This window comes from Vicugna pacos, chromosome 3 (genome assembly GCF_048564905.1).
Source record: "Vicugna pacos chromosome 3, VicPac4, whole genome shotgun sequence".
Taxonomy (NCBI): Eukaryota; Metazoa; Chordata; class Mammalia; order Artiodactyla; family Camelidae; genus Vicugna; species Vicugna pacos.
Genome location: NC_132989.1, coordinates 50,444,623 through 50,470,221, shown reverse-complemented (window position 1 = coordinate 50,470,221; position 25,599 = coordinate 50,444,623). Strand labels below are relative to the sequence as shown.

General features: G+C 38.9%; 1 long non-coding RNA gene across 1 annotated transcript in view; it reads left to right on the top strand.

Annotated features, from left to right (window-relative positions):
• The window catches only part of LOC140695603 (uncharacterized), a 137,243-nt gene that overhangs the window by 90,203 nt on the left and 21,441 nt on the right, over positions 1-25,599 (top strand). The window contains exon 3 of the long non-coding RNA XR_012071275.1: positions 13,444-13,559. This is a non-coding gene — a long non-coding RNA (uncharacterized lncRNA). The remainder of the gene's footprint in view (positions 1-13,443; positions 13,560-25,599) is intronic.

The following is a 25,599-nucleotide window of genomic DNA, read 5'->3' as shown; positions in this document are numbered from 1 at the left end:
ATCTTAAAAAACTCTGACCCCTAAGCTCCTCATCTGTAAATAGGAAGATAGAAGCGAAGTTTAGTCTTCACTGGGTGTTGGGTTGGCAGAGCACCCAACACAGATGAAAAGATGAAAATCTTCAGTTTATTTTCTCTTTGATGTCCCTTCTGGAGTAGTTGCCAAAATATGCACCCTGGAATTGATCAGAGCATATATTTAACTGACTGGAAAGTCCATTTGACAAAATTGCTTTGAATTTGACTTCAAATTTGATGGTATTAAATTATTAATTTTGGAAACAATTCTTTACAAATTTTAATTAAAACAAAAGTTCTGAAAAGGGTCAAAGAGCTTCTTGGAGAATTTCATGTAATGATAATAGCAAATAAAGTGCCAAAAATAATATTACAAACTGTATCATTGACTAAGTATTGTTGTTATGCTTATCAGCTCACATATAAAATTTAGAAAATTAAATGATTAAAGATAGTAGGCCCAGAGTGTCTGTGTAGGCAGGTTTAAGATAAAAATCTAGTTGGAAGGAGGATCTTGAGTTCTTTTGATGTTATGTTTGCGTAGCAAGCCCACTTTTTTTTAAAACCCAGATTGCATGCTTATTGGGGATGACTTTCAAGCTGTTGAAAATACCGGGCTCCTCTTAAAGCTGCATTTGTATAGCAAACCCGGTTTAATTACTTAACCAGTATCCTTACTGGGGACTTTGAGTGTATTGATAAAGACAGTGGTGGGGCTGCAATTCATTTTTGCCACCACTTATATAAATTCTGTCCAAGATATATTTAGGGTTTCTGTTTTAAGTTGAATTTCTTTAAAATATAGTGTGAAGATTAAGACATGTGAAGAATTCAAATGTTGCCAGCTTCACTCACCACTAATTCCTAGACTTGGAATGATTTTTTTCTTTGCAGAAACAAGGTGTTTGAAAAAGTGGTTGAAAATTGCAAATGTGATATCAGAGTTATACACGTGCTGTGATTTCTTTCTAAAGATACAATATGTTTGCAGGATCTGTGATGTTTGCTCATTTTAAGTTTGAATGCTTGAGTAATTCAACGGTTCTGTAATTCTGTAGAGTAACATTATAGTTTTTTATGAAGGGCACTGTTAGCATTTCAAAGGGACAAGCAATAAGGTTAGATCTTGCATTTAGGTAGAATACCTATGTGATTTGGCTTGAGGTCACTTTGTCCCTAAAACCTTTTCATCTGTTTACCTACAGTGACTGAAACCCTAAGCTATCTCACATCTTTGGGTAAAATCACTAAAATGAAAATGTAATCTGAAAGAAGTTGCAATGTCTACATTCATTTTGAGGATTCAGATTTATAAGGCTTGTCTATATGTGACTCTCCTGGGAACTACATCTGCATTTAACTTTATGGAATAAGCAGACAAGAATGCCTGACGGCACAGGTTATATTCCAGTACTTGTAATATTGTTATTGATTTTGTTCATTTAGTCAACCAATAATGTTTATCAATTAATACTCTGTAAAAGTGGAAGATCTAAATACCAACCGTAGAGTATAATTTGTATTTTTGACACTAAGCAACTTTTACAGCTTTATTGGTCGCTGGGGTTTTTTTGGTTTGTTTGTTTTGTTTTCTGTGTTAAAATTGTTACTCACCAGGAGCCTCAGATTTTAGAATTAGAAACCTGAGGCATTCATACAGAAGGGTATCACAATTCAGAATTCATTAAAATTGGTTAATAGACCTCAGAAGCAACTTAAAAACTCAGTGGATCCTTTTAGCTGTGGCAGTTAAAATTCTTCCAATGATACATTCTATTAAGTCTTCTGAGTTCTTATATCTACTCTTCCTTATGGTAAGCAGAGAACAGAGGAAGAAATGAAATGTTATGACCATAACATGCTAACAGCCAGTAAACAAGTATATTAACTTACAGTTGGAACTTATCCTCCCCTTGTCGTTTTTTTCCTGCCCAGATCCCTAACCGCTGAATTTAGGAATTAGTGTGTGAATATATTATGTATGCTTCCCAATCCATTATTATTCATTTCTGAAGTTTTCTCCTCATTTCAGAAATCCTTCTAGATGTTAAAAATGACCCCTGCTTTCTGTTTTGGTTTGATGAGGCCTAGTAAACAATGCTGTTCCTTCCCATCTAAGTCAGAACCAAGAGGAAGAGAGAAGAGTGAGGGGGGCAGGGGGTGAGAGAGATCAGATAGGTGAAGACCAAAGACTCAGATTTGTTGTGCAAATACCAGGTGAACAGGAGCACTAGACTAATGTGTCACCCATGTGTGCTTGCTGCTGCTGAATTAGAGGGATTAAGAAACAGTCAGTGGTAGAGTGGGACAAGCCCAGTTCTCCTGCCAGTGGAGCTTACAGTAAGTTGGCTGAAAGAGGGGCCAGGAAGCTCCGAACTGGTGTGATCAGTTCCTTCTCCCAGAATCACCAGTCAGGTGAGTTACTGTAGGAGGAAGAGCTAGTATGGTGTGGAGAGCGACCAGGGGAACTGCCCTAGGAAGTCCCCCACGCTTTTACTGAAACAAGGATGCAATTTCTACTATTGTAGTTTAATCAGTTAGTAGTTTTTATTTATAAGGAAATGAAAGATGACTCAGTAGCTTCAGTTAATAAAAGGGAGAAATTGAAAAAAATGAATTCTGGACAGGTGACTCAGGGAATGGAGAGAATGAGCACTCAGGCATTGGGATGAGCAGAAACCAGGGCAGCCCAGAGAACATTGGCAGAGGGAGCACATGGGCAGTCTCTTTAGGTGTGGCATGGCCGTCCAGATGATTCAGCTATGACTTCCTCTGCCTCTGTGCATTGCTGTTCAAATTCTTGAGCATCTGAGTCTCATTGGCTTAGTTAGGTTTATTATATTTTCTGTAAAGGTGGCTTCATATTTAATATCAACCTTCACAAAGACTTAGAGCACAGAGTTTAATTATTATTCCACAGAGACTTTCTAAAGTGAAGATGCTGATAATTTAAAGAAAAATTCTATTTTCAATTTTAAGTGACAGTAGGGATAATCCCATATAGATTTATTAATAACAGAAAACTGAAGAGGCAGATGAAAACCAGGGTAGCTTAGAGACTAATGTCTGGCTGATGCTGGTGGGAGTAGTGTAGAGGCTCATGTCTGGTGGGGTTGCCACACAGTCTGCAGAATAAGCAATGCACAAAGGATGAAAAGTGACCAGGAAAGAAGGAAGGAACCATTAACCAGCATTTACTATTTCTAGGGACTGTGTTCATTGCTTTGTCTTTCATTATTTTGTTAATGATGGGCTATATGTGATATGTATGATATTTTCTCACATAGGTTTTCTGAAGCTGTCCTATCTTAGATCATTTATGTCTTTGGATATCTTTTTCAGGTTGAGATCTCACATTAAATTCATTATGACACATTTTTTTTTGAGTTTCCATGAAAGTAAAGCCTAAGACAGGGACTTGGGTGCAGGCAGTCTATTTGGGAAATGATTCTGGGAAGCGGATGTGAAGCAGTGAGCAGCATGAAAGCCAGCATAAGGATGTAGTATTGAGGGCATTGTTGTGGGCAGTAGCGGCTTGATTCTGCTGAGACGTGATGAGACATGTACAGAATCCTTCTGAGACTTGTTTGCCTGAAGGGTAGGAGGCTGGGACATCCATCCACTGGCTTTTGCACCTCCCTGGCTGAGGATTTCCCTAAGAGTGTTAACTCCCCTGTGCTTCTGGACCAGACTGTGCCCGTGCATTGGGATGAATGAGTACCTGCAGTGTCAGAAGAGCAGAAAGGGGAAAGACCTGGAGATTGAAGTGGAATGCAGTGAGATGGTTTAGTCTGAGCTTTCACATATTGTCCGCTGCAGCTGTCCTAGAATCAAAGGGGATGGTGTTACCAGATACTCAGGGAGTCTGCTATCATGCTTGCTTGTGCTCATTCATTGTTCCATGTGCGTCTGTCCATCTGTTTATCCATCTATTTAACCGAATGCACTTATTTGGCACCCACTCTATCCCAGGTCATGCACTGAACTCTGGAGACACAATGGGAAAACAAGACATGATCCTTGTCTTTGAGGAGCTTATATTTTATTGAAGAAATAAAGAGTTCATAAAAGTTAGCAAGAGTCAATAAAGATTCCATAAGAACAAATAGCAGGGACTCTTAGTCTTGGAAGAATCAGAGGAGATTCTTCTTAATGGAAGAAGCAAAATTTAAGGTGGTTTGGAGAGCCTGAAGAGTAGCCAATTAGACCTTAGTATGATTGTCCTTATGATACTCAACAAAACTTAGCTTAATTGGTTGAAATTCTGACAGTTTTAACTATTAAAACTTAGTCTTTAGCAGTTTCTACCAAATTAGTCATTAAGTGTTAGAATTAGTTTTCTGCCACAGTATGCATATTTGGCAGGGAAATTATTGGTTGATTAAGATCAACCACATTAACATTTCCATTCTATGGCCATCTTTCCCCAAATGCCATTTTATTTTTGGCTCTACACAGACTTTTGCTGAAAAGCCAAATATAACGTGAATATGATGACCCGAGTATTGCCTAGTTGAACTTTTAGGCAACTTTGAAGTAAGCAAATGCCAAAGAGAAAAACCCTTCAAGGAGGCAGGGATTAATTACGGGCTGCAAACTGTTTGCAATTAGCAAGGCTCAATAGGTTTCTTGCTGTGTGAGTGGATTTCCTGGGTTTGCCTGGGTTGGGGTTTAAACAGGAAACACTTTTGGCTGCTGATGTCGTGTTCCAGAATGCCTAGGTGTGCTCTCCCGCAGAGCAGTCTCAAATGGAGCCAGTTTAGCATCACTTGCTGCTGAGACCAGTTTAAGCTTGCAACTGAGGTGTCACTTTCTGCCTACTGTGGGAAATTCTTCCCAAATGGTCTTTGGCTGGCATCTTGCCCTAGCTCAAATCGATGTAGTATAGTCCTTTGAATCTGGGCATGGGGCCAACATAGCAAGAGCATAATTCTCATGTGGCAGAGAAAGGTGGACATGAGGGGGCTGCACATTATCCCTACAGTTGCTTACAAACTCTAAAATGGCAGCATTGTACTAAAGAATGGATGTTGGTGAAAATGTTCTTCCCTTCATATGGAGAGAAGATTTCTGGATGTATATGGAGAAATTTGTTCATTACTTCGTCTTTTCAAAAATATTTACTAAATTCCCACAACATGCTAGGCACTGCCAGAAGCTAGTATGTGGTAGTGAACAAGATACTGAAGTCCCTGACTCATGCATATTACATTCTTATGGGGAGAGGGAAGGAGAAGACATAAAAGGAACAATCAAGTAAATAAGCAAGGAAATGATTAGATGAGATGAGATGAGATGATAAGTGCTATCCAGAGAGGTAATGTAGGGTGATGTGCTTCGAGTTCCTGGTGGATTTTCTGAAGGCTGGCAGGTGTGGAAAGTTGAATCCAACTTGTGGAGATACAGAATAGTCGGGGGTGAAAGTCCTAGTGATGCTGGATGACCTGCATTGGTGACACTGATGTCACTATCATAGGTGTATCATCTGTTGGGAGAACATGAGTAATCAACTCAATCTGGATGGGATGATCAACAGCGTATGAAGGGCAAAGAGGATGAGCAAAAGATAGTTTGGAATTGGGAGCAAAAGCCCCCATGTAGCACCACAGTCCTGTGGTGTCACAAGCAGAGTTTCAGTTACTGGTTAAGAGGCCAGGATGAAGCTCTTCCCATAAGAGGTACAGTGTTGTGTGGCTGGGACACAAGGTGAAACTGCTGACTTTCACTGGGGCAGCTGGATGACAGGACTGGGAAACTTTCCAATTTTCAGGTATATGAATTCCCCTCACATACTCTGTCATCATTCTCTCCCCAGGGGACCTATTCTCATAGCACTTGCTGCATCTATGGCTTTATCCCTGAGGGAGGATTCATGAGCCAAGAGATGCATGATTTTTCCACTCTATATATACACCTGCTACAAACTACAGACTGGCAAGCCAATTTTCTGTCTTTTTTTCATGGCAAGGCAGAAAGCAAAACATGCATATTGTTATTTTCAAAAAATATGTTGCTAATACCTTACATTTTCCTTTTGCATATTTCTATCAAAATGTCATCTCTTTGGAGAGATCACTTAGTACCCTCTTGTCTAAAGTAAATGCCCATACCCACTTCCATTGTTTGCATTCACTATCTTTTTTCCATTATTTAATTTTGGTTTATTTGGTTTACTTTTTACATTTTACACTGACTTTTTGAGTTGGAAGCTTAACTCATTTTTCAGTTATCCTCTGATACATGAATTTAAAGTTGTGAATTCCTCTCAAGTATGACACATCTATATTCTACTAGTTCTGATACATAGTTTTTTAATTTTTTGAATTGCTATTCAATTCTAATTTTGAAACAAATTTTATCCTGATTTAATTTTTTAACTATGGATTATTTAACATTTTAAAAATATTTTCAGATGGATGGAATTTGGAGTTTATTTTGCTGCTGATTTCTAGTTTCCTTGCATTATGGTATAGTTAAAAAGAATATATATTCTCAGTGTTGGATTTTATATGTATTTATTAGACATGCTTATTGATTGTGATACTCAAATCTTCTATATCCTTAATAATTTTATTCACTAGATTTCCAAATGTCGGCATGAGATGTGTCAAATGCTCTAATTATGATTCTGTATTCTTTCATATCTCTTGAAAAAATGTTCCTCATATTTTTGTTTCTGTGTTTTCCAGCTACATTATTAAGTGCTTATAGGTTTAAGATTATTATACTTCCAGTGAATTTATTTATTATTATATAATACTCCTTTTTCCTGTAATGCTTTTTAAAGAAAGAGTCTTAAAATCCCCTTTTTCTGATATTAAAAAATGCAGCCCTCCTTTTAGAAATACTTTTCTTAGAACAACTTTCTACATAACTTTAGTTTCTATTTTGGAGGGACCTTAAGCTTAGGTGCCTCTCTTGTTACAATATGTAGCTTGATTTTTTCTTAATAGGCTCATACAACAGTTTCAGTTTAAATGACAATTTTTTAATGATTACTTGGATTTTTCTGCCATTATAAATTGTGCTTTTTAGTTATGCCATTTTTTCTTTCTTTGCTTTTTCTTCTTTTACACTTCTATTAGATTAATAAGGTTTTCTTAACTCCCCTCTTCTGGATTTGTGATAATGTACACTATTTGCAATCTTTGAAAGTTTGTCCCCACATTTTAAACATTCATTCTTAAAAAAATATAAATCTAATCAAACTCTCTGGCAATCTCTTTGCCTTCATAAAATAAAAGGACTGACTGTTTAATGTCATAATGCCAATGCCCTCTCCTATATTGAATGCTAATGTTGCTTAGCTGTTTTAGTTCTATTTTTATTTCAATTTGGCTTCTCCAAGAAACAGAGGTCAAAGCGGGATTATATACGCAAGAAATTTATTGAAAGACATTAGAGATAGAGAGGCAGGGAGCAAGAATAGACAGGGAGAGCTTGCAGACCATCATGCATGGCTGACAACTGTGAAAGGGAAGGTGGAAAGGAAGATTTAGTAGGTAGAACCTTAGACTGCAGAGTAATTCTGAGGACGTTTTAATCGAGATGGGGATGGGGGGTTCTGAATAAAAGTTACCCATTAGAAGAATTTCATGTTGAGCAGAATTGCCTGACTCTAGTACCCCTGAGACTAGGCCTTAAAGTGAACAAAGTGGTGAATCCGAAGTTTCAGTAGCTGGGGTTATGGGTCAACTATGCTCTCTGCAGCAGAGTATCTTAAAGGGAGAGCTGAGTGGCATGCCTCCTTGACCTCCACAGCCTTGGACAAATGTTCCCAGGTCCATTTTCTACTTAACTAATTCTCTCTTCAGTTCTGTTTGAAATGCTATTTAACCTTTACTACTTGACAGTAGTAAAAATTTTTTGCTTTTAAGGGTCCTATTTGTTTTTTTTTCCAATCTGTCTAGTTTTGCTTGCTTGCTTGCTTTCCTCTTTCTCTCTTTCCCTTTCTTTCTTTCTTTCTTTCTTTCTTTCTTTCTTTCTTTCTTTCTTTCTTTCTTTCTTTCTTTCTTTCTTTGTCTTAGTCTTTTCTTACCATTTCTGTACATTTTAAAAACTTATATTATTGTAATTATGCTTATTTTGTAATCTATTCTGCTTGCCTTTCACTCATTCTGGTGAGTTCCTTAACATGAGACATAACTTACGGGCTTCTGCTGGTTTTGTTCCTTTCTGAGGGAATACAAGGCAGGCTGATTTGCTGCTGCCTGATTTTCCAGAGCTGTTTTGGGCCCATGTTATACTTACCTTAATTATCAGGTTGAAAATTCTTATTCCACCCAAGTGGAGCTCCAAACACATGTATGGTTACAATCTTGGCTATTTGGTTTCTTACGAGATGCTTCTTTTTCCTACTCATGGCAGGACACATGAGTAGGAAAGTCTTCCTTGTAGTTTTCATTTGCATAAGGGTTGAGTTTTTCCAGTCTTTCTTCTACTGAGGATGCAGCTCTTTCAGTGTCCTCTGTTTATGTAAAGTCTCAGCTCCAGTTCTGTTTCACATGAGCCTGAGGTCTATTTTCCTGCCTGTGGGTGAATTAAAGCCAAAGTTATGTATGGTAGTTTGTATATGCAAACTCTGTACTCCTGAGTTGTCCCTCCTCCACTATGGTAACCATAAGTTTGTTTTCTATGACTGCAAGTTTGTTTCCATTTTGTATATAGAGTCATCTGTATTGGTTTTTTATACTCCACGTAAAATAGATAAGCAACAAGAATTTACTGTATAACACAGACAATATCTTGTAATAACCTTGCAAAAAAACCAACCAAACCCCCCAAAACTGAATTGCTATTCTGTACACCTGAAACGAACACAATATTGTAAATACTTTTATTAAAAAAGACCAAAAAACAAATCTTCTGACCATCAAGTCTTATCTCTAGGTTCAGCTACCTCCTGTACCCCATTCCACGTCAGCTTACAGCTTTACTGTTTCAGTTTTCAGTTTTATCATTGTTCTGTGCATTTTGTGATATCTCTTACTTTTATGTAAACTTAGCCGTAATTTTTAAAGTTATTTTTATATGACTTTTCTGAGTCCTTGTACCCTGATGACTTTTATGCTATCTCATTCTGCTGGGTTGTTATTCCAGATACTGTCTCTTTAGCCTGCCTTATTTTCTTATGGGTACTTTCCATTCTGTGACAGAAAGAGATGCTAAGATGGAATTTGAGGCCCAAACTGTTTATTAGGAATTAACCTGTGAAGAAAGTGGGGAGCAGAATTGGGCACAGGAAGAAATCATACTGCAATGGGGACCTGATAGAGCCTCGGCCAGCCTCTTGAGCTTGTCAGAGTGGCCCATTGTTGAGCCCAAATGGCTGAGCCTTTCTAATCCCTCTTCCCCGCTCAGTCAACAGATGCAAACTTCCTTGGGAGAAGTATGACCTTGAGAAAGGTGGCTCTCTGCAGCTCGAGCTGATCCTCAAAGAGTTGACAGCTGGGGCTGCCTGTTGACTATACTCCCGTGGCTGGACAAGTCCTCCAGGAGGAGGAGCTGGACAGCACAGCTCTGCATCTACCACATACTCTGAGTTCATGCTATTTAGTCATTTCTCAATGATTTTTTTTTCTTCTCTAAAAAATGTAACCTCTGTGTATAAAGCTGAGCCTGACCTGGAAGGAATCAAAAGCCAGTGTTTGTGAGCAGAGGGAAATTAGCCGGGGCGCTTAGGCAAGTAGGCCTAGACTTTGATGGATCTTGAAGAGTAGAAGGAGAGTTTGGATTGGTTATCTGGTGCGGTAGTTTTCTCTTGCTGCCATAACAAATGACCACATACTTAGTGGCTTAAAACAGCACAAATTTATTGTCTCAGGGTTCTTTATGTAAGAAATCTTGTTCCTTTGTCCTGGGTCTCCCAAGGCTGAAATCAAGGTGTTGGCTGGTCTGGACTCTTAGCCAGAGACCTTGGGAGAGAATCTGTTCCCGAGCTCATTCAGGTTGTTGGCAGAATTGAATTTCTTGTGGTCGTGGTGCTAAGGATGCATCCTTGCTGGCTATCAGCTGGAATCTTCTCGTAGCTCCTTCAGGCCACCTGCATTCTTTGTCACCTTTCCCTTCATCTTTCAACCCAGCAATGATTAGTTGAGTCCTCATGTTTTGAATCTGTCTGACTTTCCCTTCTTCTGTATTTCTTCTGCTTCCAAACTGAGAAAGTTCTGTTTTGAAAGGCTCATGTGATTTGATTGAGCCTACCAGGAAAATCCAGGACCATCTCCTTAAGATGAATAGCCTTAGTTACGTAGGCAGTCTCTTTTGTCATCTAATGTGACAGATCAGGGATATCTGATGCAGACAACTTTGGGAGACATTATACTGCCTACCACTGTTGGGGAGCAGACTTTTCAGGGAAGAGTCCTGACATGATAAAATTGGCATTTTAGGAAAATTTCCTAGCAATCATGTAGAGAATGGGTAGGGCCAGGGAGACGGTGAAGGAGGATGCTAATCCAATAGAAAATGAAACTGTGAGGGAGTAGATGAGGTAATGACAGAAAGAACAAGAAAGATGTGGACTTCAGTTAAAGTGTTTAGAAATATATGATCAGATTTGCTGGCAGATTTATGGGGAGTAGGAAAGAATAGTGGGTTATATGAAATATTGTGTTGAAAAGGGGTGGGTTTGGTGTTGAGCAGGTTGGCTTCAGTGTTCTTATCCTAGTGTGAAGCTACGTGATCTGGACCATCAAAGACTCACTGAAACTTACTCTCTGAGACAGGATTACATGGAGTAGGACTTTACAACATACAGCTGTTTTCATTTTTGATACTAAAAACACTTATTCTAGAAACCCTGTGGGACAATATTAAGATCCCAATTACCTACCCACATAGGGTATAACATAAGTGCAGACCATAAATAAATGTTTAAGTTCTGAATTATGTACCTTTGATGAAAGAACACAATCTATAATTCTAGGTGACATACATATATTCTACATGTGTTCTACTTAGGCTGATATTAAAATAAGTTTATATTCTCTCAGCATGAGTCAATTGGTGACTGGGGAATTTCCTTCGGAAACATGTAGAAGGGAAATCAGCTTAAATATCAATTTTGCAGGAGAATAACATACATAGAGATAATTTAAAAATCGCTTTATTTTTATCCTTACTGTACAGATGGTGGAAACTAAGATGAGTCATCGATGGGCTTAAGGCAAGTCTGTCTGGGTGTTACCTCGGTTGTCACCTGCTTTCACCAATGAATTCCTTGCAAAGCTGAAAAAAAATACATAGAAGAAGTGATGTCCCCAAACTGAAAGGCCATGTTGCTTTGTGTTCAGCATTGAGTTCTCCAGAGTATCTGGAGTGAGCTGGGTTTTGGCAGCTAGTATGAGCAGCAGTTCTTCTTGTAACACCTACAGACGTTAACCTTTGGGGCAGTCAGGTTCATGCTGTAGAAGGGGTAAAAAAGATGTATTTTGGAGTGGAAAATGAATAGCAAAAGGTCAGGAAACATTTGGGGAGAAATGAGTCAACCAGAGTGTCTAACTGTACAGAAGTGTTGTATTTTTCAGTTTTTAGTGGATTTGCTCTGTTTTCATTCACTGTGCTTCTTTTTCTCATCAGCAAATGCCAATCTTTATTCTATTGACAGCTAAAGGCAGCATTCATTTCCATTAGGGCATACAGGACAGGCCGACACCACCAAGCAACCTTGCCTGCATATTAATAAGCAGGAATAGCTTGACTTGTGACTGAGACTTTAAGAGTCTAGGAAGGTGGGAGAAAAAAGAGATGGGGCTGTGTTGCCTGTGCCAGGTGAGAGGTCTCAGAGACAGCAACAGATGGGGAAGTGTTGATTGGCAAAGGCTGGATGTAATTCAGGGAACTGAATCTGGGGTTTCAGTGAGTGTCTAGAGAAGCCCCATCCTTCTAATGCACATATGTAAGATGCTGGAGTTGCTGAGCATATGTGTGCCTTTCCTGGGAGCTTTCATCAAAATTTTCAGGGTAAGGACCACTGGGATCCAGAAGGAGAGTTTAAAGAAGCAAGATAAATGGAAAACTAGGTATTTGAAAGAGTTTCTAAAGCAGTCACTAGTAGGACAAGGCCAAGGGATGAGAAGGAAGAACTTAAAAGCATCTTCCTTTTTCACAGAGCATCAAAATAGAGACCGTAAGGCTTCAGGGCAGTGGAGAGCAGGGATGTTACATATTGAACATCAGTAGAGCAAAAGGCTTTAGAAGAATATAAGCCTTATTTGCATATTTTCTGGAAATGTGTCAAGAAGACTGAGTGCATCTCTATATGCAAATCTTCAACCAAAATAGATCGTCTGAGTGGAAGAAATATTATTAAGGGAGCTGGCTTGCCTATTTATTTAACTCTTTTAGAAGAAAGTATACATTGGCATGAGCTTTGGGGAAAAAAATGTATCTGATTTCCAACCACAAGAAAAGGCAACAGATTCAAAGCCAAGGAGTATTCTTGGATTGAACTTTAGTAGTGCCTTAATTTAGCCAGCTGGAGAAATGCTTTTTTCAAGTACAAAATTATTTAAACTTTCCAAAGTAAAATTTTCATTTTGGTTTTAAATCTGGACTTTACTGTAAAGTTGTCCTTCCATGAATATGCCAAGGTAACCTTCATTTTTCAGTGATGGTGAATATATTTATGAGGGGACTTAATGTGAGTAGGGGGTGAGTCTGTCCCTATAATACTTAACAAATACTGCTACTTCCTTAGCAAGTGGTGAGGAGACTTTTGACAAAGATATAAATGACAGCACCCTAGATCTATATAAATCATCAGAGATAGAGCTCAAAAACTTAAAGTTGAATGAAAAAGCAAGTGGCAGAAGTTACGTACAGTGTGTTATTTCTGGATACATATGTAAGTATGAAATATTTGAAAAAATTATGTATATTGTGCTACTGGTTGTCTGTTGTGGGAGAGTTGCCTGTGGGGCAGAGAATAAGGAGGAGAAATGAGAAAGATGTCTGATGATTGTCAAAAAGAACTCTCTCCTTCCCTCCATCCCTTTTCTTCATGAAAGAATGTAAGCATAAGTTGCTTGCGCAGCTTTATTTAAAATTATCTGCACAGAAAAGAAATTGGAGAAATTAATTCTGTATTGAAAGTTAATAGGGGGAGGGAATAGCTCAAGTGATAAAGTGTATGCTTAGCATGCACAAGGTCCTGGGTTCAATCCCCAGTACCTCCACTGAAAAAATAAATAGATAAACCTAATTACATCCCCCCAAAACAAATTTTAAAAATTAAAAAAAGAGAAAGTTAACAATTATGGGATTGAATGGTGGGAATTTATGTATTTTTTTCCCCTGTGTTTTAGGGGAAAAAAGAGCATGTACTGAAGACATCTATGTCTATATCTTACTGTTCAGTATGTTAAACTGCCAATAAATGCCATTAAATGTCAGTATTAACATTCATCTCCCATTTCCCTACCAGGTGTTCCTTAGAATCAACCAGGGGAAGAAAAGAATGAGAAAAAGAATCCACTTCTGATTTCGTATTCCATAATCAGGGCAAGAATAAGGAGATGGAAACAAGGCAGAGGATTGAAGGTAAGAAAAAAACACATGAGAAACAAATGGTGTAGAAGGAGAAGTGGACAAGAATATAAAGAAAGAGAGTAATGTGGGGTAGTCCAAAGCATATATGTGTTACAGAGCAAGTCAATAACATTTTAGAGTCAGTCAAACCAGTTGGTCAATCTCTTGTGAAACAAATAATGTGAAATATGTGAATTTTAAAATTTTTAATTTGAGCCAAATAAGTGTCATAAAAATCCATTAGGCTGAAGTGTGGAGAAAGTAAGTCTGTGACATTGGGTCAGTCTGAATCATTTATGACAGATGTGATGAAAACATTCCTCTGTGTGTCTGTGTTTTCTGTTAAATGAGGGGCCTGAGAAGACACTTGTCCTAAGAGAGTGTGGGAGCATGACCTGCCCACTGAGGCTTTGATCTGTGAACACAGAAATCAGCATTGCAGGAGCAGTACTTGCTTCTAGTTAAATGGCAGCTTTTGTCTAGAAAGTTCCCCTGTAGCAATACAAGGACCAAAGCAGAAATACTAACAGGACTGGCGTGAGCATGAGGACATGGCCTCTGTGACTGATTATCGATCTACAGTCTCGCGCTGTCCTGGGTCTTGTAAGTGAAGCCACATGAGGGGAAAGTCATGGTGGCAGGGAATGCATACATGTTGAATCACGTTTTACTCGTTGGATTTGCATGTCCACGCTCTTCCTCTCTGCCAGGATTTCTCCTATCTAATCTAAATGCTTTAAATGAAATAGACAGGCTTGCATTTGTAACTTATCTTAGGGAGGCCTCTTCTTACCCATTTTCCTCTTCCCTGAATTGGCCATTTACTTTCAGTAATTTATGTTGGATACACAAACTGGGTGGGGGGGAGATCTGAGATAAGAAAAAATACACTCCAAAGAAAGGGGGAGGCTCTAACAGGTACTAGTGAGAAAATCACCTCTGGTGCTTCAGAGCTTCCTGCCGAGTACATCCGCCTCAGGTGGGCTTCGCTCTTGTGACCTTGAGTCCCTCCTTTGCTGTGAAAGCCGAACAGATACTCTGCTGAACAGAGCAGAAATAGAGCTCTTCATGGTGAGTAGCGACCAAGCTGAATAAATCATGCCTTTAGAACCTGACCTGATTTTTTTTTTCAGTAGAATTTTGTGATCCCCTAATGGAAAGATCTTATAATATAAGGGTATATATGATTTCCTGGAAGCAATTAGAGGCTCTGTAGTACAGGCACATGTAATAAAAAAAGGAATTCTTTGGCGAAAACAAATACGAGGTTTTATTGATAAGCTGATGGTGGCACAGGAACACTGGGCCATATTGACTTTAATAAAACATTAAGTGGTTTAATTAAATCATTAATTCTACCCTCAGTTCCATTTTTCAAAAGACAGTCAATGTAAAAATAAAGTGGTTTCTTTTTTCAGCTGTTTCTCCTTCCTCTATAATTCATTAAGATGAGTCTATAGATTGACTTACTGCTATTCTGCCGTAAAGCACTTGCTCCGTCTCAGGAATACAGCACTTTAAGCAGGATACAAGGAGGTTTTGATCTTAAGATGATATCTAACTTCACTTTTCATAAAAGGGATTTTTGTTTTTAGAAAAATCTATAAAATGTGCATGAATACAGAGGCTTAAGTCACAACGTTAAACTACTCCTCAAATAATTGTTAGTTTATTTCTCTGATCTGTGGGGAACACTTATAAAAGGTGTGCAAGCAATTTTAAATGCATGTAATAGTAGTCATCATGCATTTCCTTTCTAAGCTTTTATTTATAAAAGTAATATACAGAGATAGTTTTAAAAATCAGTAATATCAGAAACTTTATAGAAGAAATTAATAACCTTTCATCTCACCCTCCCTATGCTGTAGTCCTACTCCTCAGAGACAGCCTTTTGTTCAAGTATATATCTCTGTGTTTAAAAATAATATGCTGCCTTAGCCTAGATCCTCTAAAAACAGATTAACTCAGGGGCTGATGTTCTGGTACTTTATTTGGGTTGTAGAAGCCCAGGTAGGTGAAGGTAAGAAAAAGTAGAAGTGAGGCAAGGAAAGCTACGAAGCAGCACTGTGTAATACATTACATGATAGGTCAGCTCGGCACGTAGACCTGTCTGCATGGCTGTGATGCGTAGATGGCTAAAAAGAAGCGAAATGCATCTATTTGGCTTCTTCTTATCTCCCTTTTCCTATTGGTCAAAGTTCACTCCATGAGGAGCTGACTGTTGTGTGGTTCAGGATCGTGCCCCCTGGCCCTTAGTCGCCTCCCAGAAGCTTGCCCGATACCCTGTGGAGGTGCATTCCATTGAAATGCAGGACTGGAGGGGTGACGTGGCATGCACAGACTCAAGTGCCAGTATGTGAGGTCTCTTCTAAACGCTACTACTCGCTTGTTCCAGGGAAGATTCCCCCAGTCTCCTGTCTGGTTGAGGGCAAGTCTGGTTGCCAGGCTTTTTGGAGAAGGGTGGAAGAAGGGACTCCCACCTTCGAGTAGGAAGACTTTCCTCGAATCCCCCAAGTGTCTGGTATTCTCTGGTCTGGAGACTCCCTGGTTCAATGTCTCAGAACAAATGTCTGGCCTCCTGTGATGGGAAGAGAGAAGACGGTTACTCTGCTACAAACAGTAGGAGAAGGATATACCCATGGAGGGGTAGTTAGGAATGGCTATAGGGGCACAAGGGAGGGAGGAGGACATCTGCACAGAAAAGCAGCCCGGCGTGGGGCCTGCAGAGCTGGAACCTCAGTGGGGTGCAGAGAGCATCTGTACAGAGGGTAGCCCAGCGTGAGGTCTGCAAGTCTGAGCAGGGTGAGAAGGTCGTTCTCTAGGAAGGCCTTTTTGTTACAAGATGTTGGAGCCCAACATGGAGGAGGGTGGTGGCCTAATACGAGGTATCAGAGCCTGAGCTGGGTGAGGAAGGCTTCCGTGTGGTGATAGATTTTGGATTAATTTCCTGTGGGTGCTGTAATGATTACCAAAAACTTGGTGGTTTTTTTTTTTTTTAAAGCAATTTATTTTCTCACAGTTCTGGAAGCCAGAAGTCCAGAATCAGTTTCACTGGGCTGAAGTCAAGGTGTTGGCAGGGCTACATTCCTTCTGGAAGCTATAAGGGAGAACACATTTTCTTGCTTTTCCCAGCTTCTACAAGCTGCCAACATTTGTTGCTTGGCCTGTGGCCTTGTATCACCGTGACCTTTGCTTCCATCATCATATCTCCTTGTCTGATTCTGATATTCCTGCCTTTCTCTTGTAATGACTCTTGTGATTACATTCAGCCGAGTTATCCAGGATAACTTACCCATCTCAAGATTTTCGATTTAATTATCTCTACAAAGGCTCACACACACACCCCCTCTGCCCACTGAGAGGCCCTGGGAGCAGGAACATCTCAATGTCAGTGGAGCAGGAACACCCCAATGTCAGTGAATTAGTCTAGGGACCAGGTCCTGGTTATAGTCGCAGTTGCAGTCTGGGTTTTCCAGACCTTCATACCTGCCTTGACTGGCTGCCTAGGGTGGAGTGTGACCTTGGGCAAGACAGCTGTTTGCAGCTCAGGCACTCCTTGAAGTGGCTGACAGCTGGCAGTACTCCTACTTTTAGCCAAAAGGAATCAGGGCTTCCTGGAGAAGCAGCAGATTCCAGGCCAGGACAGGGAAAGCACAGTGTGATTCTGGAACATCTTTTTGTGTCCAAAAGTAAAGAATTGATCTAAGAATGATATGGGCAATATCAACCAGACACAGAGCCAGGTTGAAGGGACTCACACTGACCGTATATGAGGCAATTTGAACATCAAAATAACTAATGAGAATAGTGGATTATAATCTCTTGAATAAAACCAGAAACCATGAATCCATACTTATAGAAGTAGGTAAGTGAATACATTAAAAATTTAGTGAGAGAGGGAATATTTACATAGTTTAAAAGTGCCTCTCCACAAATTACTTATTACAGGGAGTTGAAGAATGAGGTCGCAGTGGAGAAATTTGGGAGACATCACCTTAATCAAGTGATCAAAGTAAAATTACTAGTAATGGTGTGAGCAGATTGTTTGCCACTTGATAGGATGAAATGAGAAAAATACAGCTCATCTGTGTTATTTTTGAATCTAATCATGAGAAAACATCAGAGTAATGAAAATTGAGGATAATGCTACAAAGTAAATTACCTCTAATCCTCAAAAATGCCCACTTCATGAAAGTCAAGGAGCTGTTCCAGATGGAAGGAGAGTAAAGAGACATGAATACTAGATGTAATGCATGCTTCTGAAATGGATCTTATAAAGGACATTCTTGGAACAGTTGGTGAAACTCCAGTGGGGTCTGAGGATCAGTTGGTAGTAATATATCAGGGTTAACTTCTTGTTCTGATGATTGCATTGTGGTTGTGCAGCAGAGTATTCTTGTTTGTAGGAAATGTACGTAAACGCTGTACAGTCTGATGGTGTATCATGTCAGCGACTTACTTTCAGGTGATTCAGGAATAAATCTCTTTGGATAATACTCATAACTTTTTCAGAAATTCGAAATTACTTTTAAAAATTACATAAAGTTGCTCCCGTGGCTTTGGCCATGCAGCTCATAGCATTGCTTCCTGATTGGTTATTGAACTTCTCTTGGGCAGAGGTGACTGTGGGAGAAGGGGGATGTGCAGTGCAAAGTGAAGGAATAAACACTTAAGGGGATTATTATGCCACTGACTCTTACCCACCCTGAGAAGTATTTCCCAAGATTGATGATTTTCTATTCAGATGTCATTCCTTTTTCATTTAGGTTCCTATCAATCCTCACGATTTCAACTACAGGCCTCCTATTTGCTTTCTATTTTATCCCAGTGCCTGGCACATGGGAGGCTCAATAGCCATGTAAAGAATCAATTAGTGACGCCCTCTGGAAGTTAAGTCATCAATGAAGTCTTAGAAAATAGTTCAACCATCATTTAACTCTCTCCATTACTATGAGAACTAAGCAGCAAATAATTTTTTAATTTTGCTTTCTGTGTTATTTTGAATGAGATGTTTCTATTTATGGTCCCTCTGTCTGTATACATTTTCCCGAACCATCCCAGGTAATTAGCTTCCTGCAGTATTGCTATATGGCAAGTTCCTCTAGTCTAAGTCTCTTACTCTTACCTACTTGAGAGAGTGACTTCTTTAACTTCTCGTTAACATGTGACTCCAGATTAAGGAATTTTCTTGATTCTTCATGGGAGGAAACCTTAATTATACCTCTGGCTACAATTTCACCTTCTATGCAGAACTCCTCCATGATCAACCCTGAATTCAAATCCTAATAACTAATATTAAAATTCTAATAACAGCTAGCAGTTATTAATTGCTTTCTTGGTGTCAATCATTATTCTAATCCTTTTAATGCATTAGTTCATTACTCCTCACAAAAGCGTAAAAGATAGTTTTTCATGTACATTTTCATGTACATTTTGTAGCTGAAGAGACAGATATTAGATTGAGCTTCTAGGAGCAACCCCCACCCCCTCCAGGCTTCATGGCAACACTGGACAACCAAAGAGCTCTGCTGGCCATCATGAGAGAGCGGCCTATCCGACTGAAGCTTTACCCTTCCAGCTATCACCTTGAGAACCAAGCCTGCAACACTGATGCTCCAGCTCTGCTCTTTACCATGGACTCAGTTACAAACTCAAGTCTTGTGTTGGCATCTGACTGGCATAACCAAACTCACATCTAGAATCTAAGCTGGTTGAGAGCGTGTGAGACATTCTCTTCATCTTTCTGGCTCTGTAGTATAGGAAGGAGCACAAGAAGAGCATCGGGATAGTTGCAGAACAAGCCAGTTCTCAGTGTGTCACAGCAGAAGCCTCACTGTTGGGACTGGTTTATGTGGATTGGTGCCTACAGAAAGGTCACAGGTGCCTTCTGGAGCGTGCCTCCTTTTAGTTTCTACATCTGAATCCACACACTTCTCGCATTGTTTGTCTTTAGTACATCTGTCTGAATGAGTCCATACCTGTGGTTCTTTGAGCCCCTTTTCTCTTGTTCCTTTAAAAAGCCCTTGTCGTTTCCAGCATGGTCAGTATAATTCATAGCTCTGTGGCCTAATTTTTGTAGAATTACAGATTTACTAGTTTCTTAGTCACCTGGAAAAGTGTAGCCTTCCATATCCAGCTTCTTAGTGGTACAAAGACTGTATGGTCCATCTCAGTTTCCAGCCAAGACCTTCTGGAAGAGGAAACGCACGTCTCCATTGCTGTTTGTTTATTTATTTATTATCAATACCATGTGGCACCTGTAACTCAGCACTGTCTGTTAGAAATCTCTTGTGAGCCACATATGTAATTAAAAATTTCCTAATAGTTACGTTAAAAATGATAAGGAAACAGATAAATTATTTTAATAATATATTTCATTTAACCCAATATCTCTCATAGAGCATAATTTTAACAACATGTAGTAAATGTAAAGAATTATTAATGAAATACTTTACATTTTTGGTACTAGGTCTTCTAAATCTAGTTCATATTTTATGCTAACAACACATCACCAGCCGCAGTTCAAGCATTCAGTAGCCCCATGTAGCCAGAGGCTACCTCCTGCACAGGGCTGCTACAACTAGCGAGAGCTGCTTACTTTGGTTCGGAATGCGAAAGTCTTACATCTTTTGGTATTCGTTGTTTTTTTAATCACTGTAACTCAGAGACCCATGGGAGGGGAATTAATCTGTTAATGTCACTTCTTTCAGTGGTGTGGACATGTGGCAGGAAGCTGGTGGCATCACCATGGCTTCTGCTCTGCCCTAAGTACCTTCAGCCTCTGTAATCATGTATGGCTAAACTGTTCTAGCTAAAGATAACTTTGTAACTGATGGGTTTCAGCTTAGACTTCTTAGTACTAACCACCTGGGGGACCTTATTTCTTTTAAAGACATCCTTAGTTGGATTGGATTTTGACTTGGAAATTGTAACATGGAAAGTACTTCTTTTCTATTACTCTTGTAGTGAAACATTGAAACTTTTAGATCTGTGGATTTGCACTTTCTTCCTAAGCAAAACATTAATTCACGATCTTTGGCCCTTCCTTCATGGAACAGAAGGTCAGTGTTCTCTAGAACTGCACATTTTCTACTTACCACATTTTCCAGCTCTGCTGCCTGAGTTTATATTTCCTGTCACTCATGTCCTATGCAAACAAAAACAAGCTTGTCATTTGAGGGTTGGAGAGTGCATTCTACCCCAAATTCAGTGTGTTTTCTTGCTCTCACTTTTTGGTGTCATTATGGAAAGCTCTCAATGGCCAGTGGCCTTTGAATTTTTAGGAAAACATTTGGATACCTTGTTATATGAAGTAATGCAGCCATTTCCATAGCAGAACTCCTGCTTCTGGTGACAAAGTCATAATGTCTTTGGGGACACATCTTCTTTAAACACATCAAGAACTCACCATGTTATGACCGTGCTCTCAGTTTGACAAGGTTCAACATACTGTTCTATGTGAATGAACTGCAGTGCTTTAGGAGAGAATAAAAGATCACCTAATGCATTTCTCTGCAGGTTACCATTTCTTTATCTTTTCTATGTTTTACTGGAATTCCTTGCTATGTCATTGGGTTCTCAAAGTAAATCTCTGCCTCTCAGACTACTACTTGTATGTTTTTGGGATCTGATGTCTCTAATTCCATTATTCTTAGGTAACCTCCAGACAATTAGGTTTTTCAACTCTGAACAGACTTCTGTTTCTTTATCTTGAAAATGAGGATTTTAAAACCCACTCTTTTCACTCGTATTTTTTTTAGAGAGGATAGAAACTTCAAATGAATTGGCTAACTTGAAATTTATTCCTCCTGTTCCACCACATTCAGCTGTAAATGGCCAGGCAGTTCTTTCTGGGTCATGTTGGTGGTCATATGATAGGGTTTATTTTTAAGGTGATTGGCGTCTCATTACTCTCTACTGTCAAAAATGGGTATTCAATTCTCTTTTTCATCACAATTTTTTTTATGATTTCAGCAAGTCGCTTACACTTTTTATGCCTCTGCTTCAATATAAAGCAAGGATTTTACCATACATCAAAAGAATGTACTGACCATCCTTTGCATATGACAGAATTGATCTATGATTTTAAGACTTACGCTTGAGTTAGTTTTGAAATGGCAAATAATTTAACAACAACAACAACAATAACAAACGTGATCTTCTGAGAAAACTGGCTGTTGTAGGGGTGGCAGCTTAAGGCCTTGGAAGAGAACAAAGCTAACTCAGTCATTTAAGCACTGGCAGTAATCAACTGAGCCAAATAGTTGCAGAGTAAAGAAAAAGTGATTCAGCACACAATCCTTTGTTATCCTAAAACCATTCTATGACAGTATATTTATCAGTGGTGAAAGTTCTAGACGTGGTAGGGAGTCAGAATCCATTAGCACCCAATTCTGCTCTCACTGCATGTTCAGCCTACCGAAAGGCGTAGGGATTAGGTAGTGTCAAAAACATGTCACACAAATTTATCATGTTTTATTTATTTACTATTATAATTAGTTAAAAGTAATGATGAAAACCTTACATCATCACAAATTTGAGCAGAGGTGCTCTAATAGCCAGTCAGTTGGTTTAGGATGCCATGCCACCTAGCAAAATATTTGTGAGCTCAGTGCTGGAATGATGCTTACTTCTAAGTAGAAATTTATTATAATTAATTCAACCATGCCTCTTTTCCCAGTTCACCTCAGTGATGATATGAAGCCCAGGCCCCCCAAGTAGCTAGTATTACGTCATCTCCACAGTGGACTCTGTAACATTTGCCGATCTGACTCACTCTCCCTTGGCCACTTGTGTCCCTGGAGCGCCTGCTCCATGATCAGAAAACTTCTTTAACCAACAGCCTCTTTTCTGATTGTTCACTTGTTTTCCTTGCTCCAGCAGAAATACAACTATTTCCAAAGAGGCTTCTTCTTATCTTCTGGGTCTTAGTTTAATGGAGAGACTTTTCCTGCCCATCCTATCTGACGAACGTTAGCACTTTTATTCTCTCTCAGAATAAGCTGGTCATTTTCTACCTTGCACTCATCACCTTTTGTATGTATTTAATTCATTGGCTATTGTATTGCTAGTTTACTGCCAGACTCCTGCACTAGAAGGTCAGCTCATTGTGGACGGAGACCACACGATTGTTCTCCAGGGTCTAGCATATACTGAGAATGAATGAATGAATGAATGAATGAATGCAGAGGCTAAAAATCTGAATATATTTTAAAAACTAATTCTATTTTTTCACTAAATATATTGCTGCTATTGTCATAATTTTTAACCTGGTAAATTGAATATTTATCAATTGGATCATGTCTTATTGCTGTTTTTATGAATATGTATGAGAAAATAAATATATCCCATATAGGCTGTTAGGTGGCCACATTTATTTAAGTTGGTCTCTGAAGCATTTAGAGTTTGTAGCAGGACATGATGGAGCAATGATCTTATTTGACATGATGTGTTTGTACATTCTCAGTAAAACGTTGGAAATTTTACCTCTTCAGTAATGCATGGATTAGCACCTAAAATTTCTTTAGCTGAAACTGATGTGCACACAATTGTAAGCTACTGCTGCATTTGGAACCAGGTGTAAGCTGTTCCTTAAATAAAAACATCACAATTATGAACAGAAAAATGGCTGTTATAGGAGAAAAGAAAACCCTCCAATTTTTACTAATGCTTCTCTTTGTAGGACTGCAGTGGAAGGAGAACCTCCATTTTTGCTACTGCATTTTGTTTTTTATGGTTTTTTTTTTTAACATTTTTTATTGATTTATAGTTTGCTACTGCATTTTGAAGGACAGTTTGTTCAATTAAAGCCATGTCACAAAATAAAAAATGTCCATACCACTTCATGGCTTAGAAATTTGTAAAACATTAAAAAAAAAAAAGATGATAAACACACACTCACAAACACAAATTCCTTTCGAAAGATCAGGAAGCTGTTCGCGTGAGAATAAGAGGGAAGAAAAACCCTGAAAACACTATTATCAGTATCCTTTTGTAGAACCTATAATTAAATAATTCACAGTAAATATAATGATACTGAAAGGCGTAGGGCTATGTATAACCCTATTGGTCCAATTAGTATCAGATTTCACCTGTAATTAACACTCCAGAGGAAGGTGAGAGAAGCTAGAATGAAAAGTCCATTTGAAAGTGGAGCAAAACTGTTACCTTATGTTACTGCAAAGGATAGAGTGAAATTACCCCAAACAAAATCTAATTTATTTTACAACATAAAAAAATATACAGCATGGATTATTTAAAAGTAAAGTCATAATTACAGTGACTATAATTGAACAGATACACTGAGCAAAACTATTTTTGTCTTTAAGTTGAGAAATTGATGAAGCATGATGGACAGATATGTATGATCAGTTGGAAAGTCTGAGGAACAATTTTAGCAAAATAAAGGATTTGGTGTGGTTCAATGGCATTCACTCAAGAGAGACCCTGTTTCATACTCACACTCCCGACTTAACACTTAATTGTTTTGTTAAGTCTACACCACAGTGGAGCTCTGTAAATGGTCGTCTGATTCCAGGGTTATTTGAACAGTGTCCACCAAAAGGAGTCTTATTTCATATTTTAATTTTAAGTACAGACAACTATACCTTCCTCATAATCTCCAACTGTATATTAATTTACTGTATAACATAGTAACCTTTTAAAAGTATAGGGTAATTGATTCCACTGTTCTCATATGAGCTTTGGAAAAACAATAATTTCTCAACTGTTGCTTAAGTAAACTAGTTTAAAAATCTCTTTCAGGGTCTGCATAGCAAAAATAAAGGTGAGGAGACTAAATACTGGAAAAGCCAAATGACTTATTGCATGCAGTACAGCTAGTTGGTGATACTTTAACCAGCATCATAGGCTACAGCTTAACAGTGGTGGGCAGTGGCTGCTTTTGCTGTGAGTAATAACGTCCTTTGTCTCTGATACAGGAATTACATGTTTTCTGCAAGTGTCCATGGTGCTGTGGCAGGCTAACTCATAAAGTTGTGTAGTCATTTTGATGGGAATTCTTTGGCCTCTAGGTCTCTTGCACAGCATTAAGCTTATGTAGGATGAAGTCCCAACGTTGGGTTTCCCAAAGATTCCATTTTTCTAGAAATGCAACCCTCCACCCACCCGACTCCATTCCAAACAAACACAGCGTTAGGAATGCAGAGCTCCCAGAGTCGATTTTCTTGTAATGTGACCACACCTCCTTGGTTATGAGTAATTGGTTTCTTTCAATTTGTTGGAATTCGTATTGAAAGGTAGAAATTATTTTCTCATAGGGAACTGGACTCAGAACAATGTACAAACTTGAAGCTGTCAGCTAAAATCGTGCTCCTCTATGTGGATGAGGAAGCAGAGAACCAGTTTGTGTGTTATTCATAAGATGACATATGTCTCATTTTGTCTGAGACATTCCCTGCATACATCTGTTGTCTCAGTATAATTATTAACAGTGTCTTCTCTCAAAGTGTCCTGATTTGAAAGCTAAATTATATGGTCACTCGAATAACTCAAGACTCGTTAGTGGCAAGTGATAGATGCTTAACTTGAATAGCAAATGCCTAGATAACATTCTGGGTCGAGGCATTCAAGGTAAGACATACAACTTTAAAGTATTTGGAGAGTGAAGGCACAGCATTTCCTCTAATTGGAGCCTTCCTAGTTTACAGGCTCTTCCTCCCACTTACGTGTTGACACTAGCTATGATGGCTACAAAAGCTTTCCTTTCCCATTCTCTGGCCACAGACTTTATGAATACCCAGGTTAGGCAGTCTTTCTGTGTGGATGCTATTGAAATGCTGTGAGTGTCATTGGGATTTTGACTCACAAGTCATGCATTTATTCTCTATATGAACTAAAGTCAACTTGCAGGGAGAAAGAGGAATGAAATGGCACAACAAACAGTATAGCAGAGAGAGGAAGATACCTTGGATTTCTTCTTATGCTTCAATCCCTGTTGAGACTGCCTCTCGGGTGCATTCTTGCCTTTAGGTTCTATAAGATGCCACAATTGCTTCATAATTGTACTATCTTTATGCTTAAGTTCTCCACA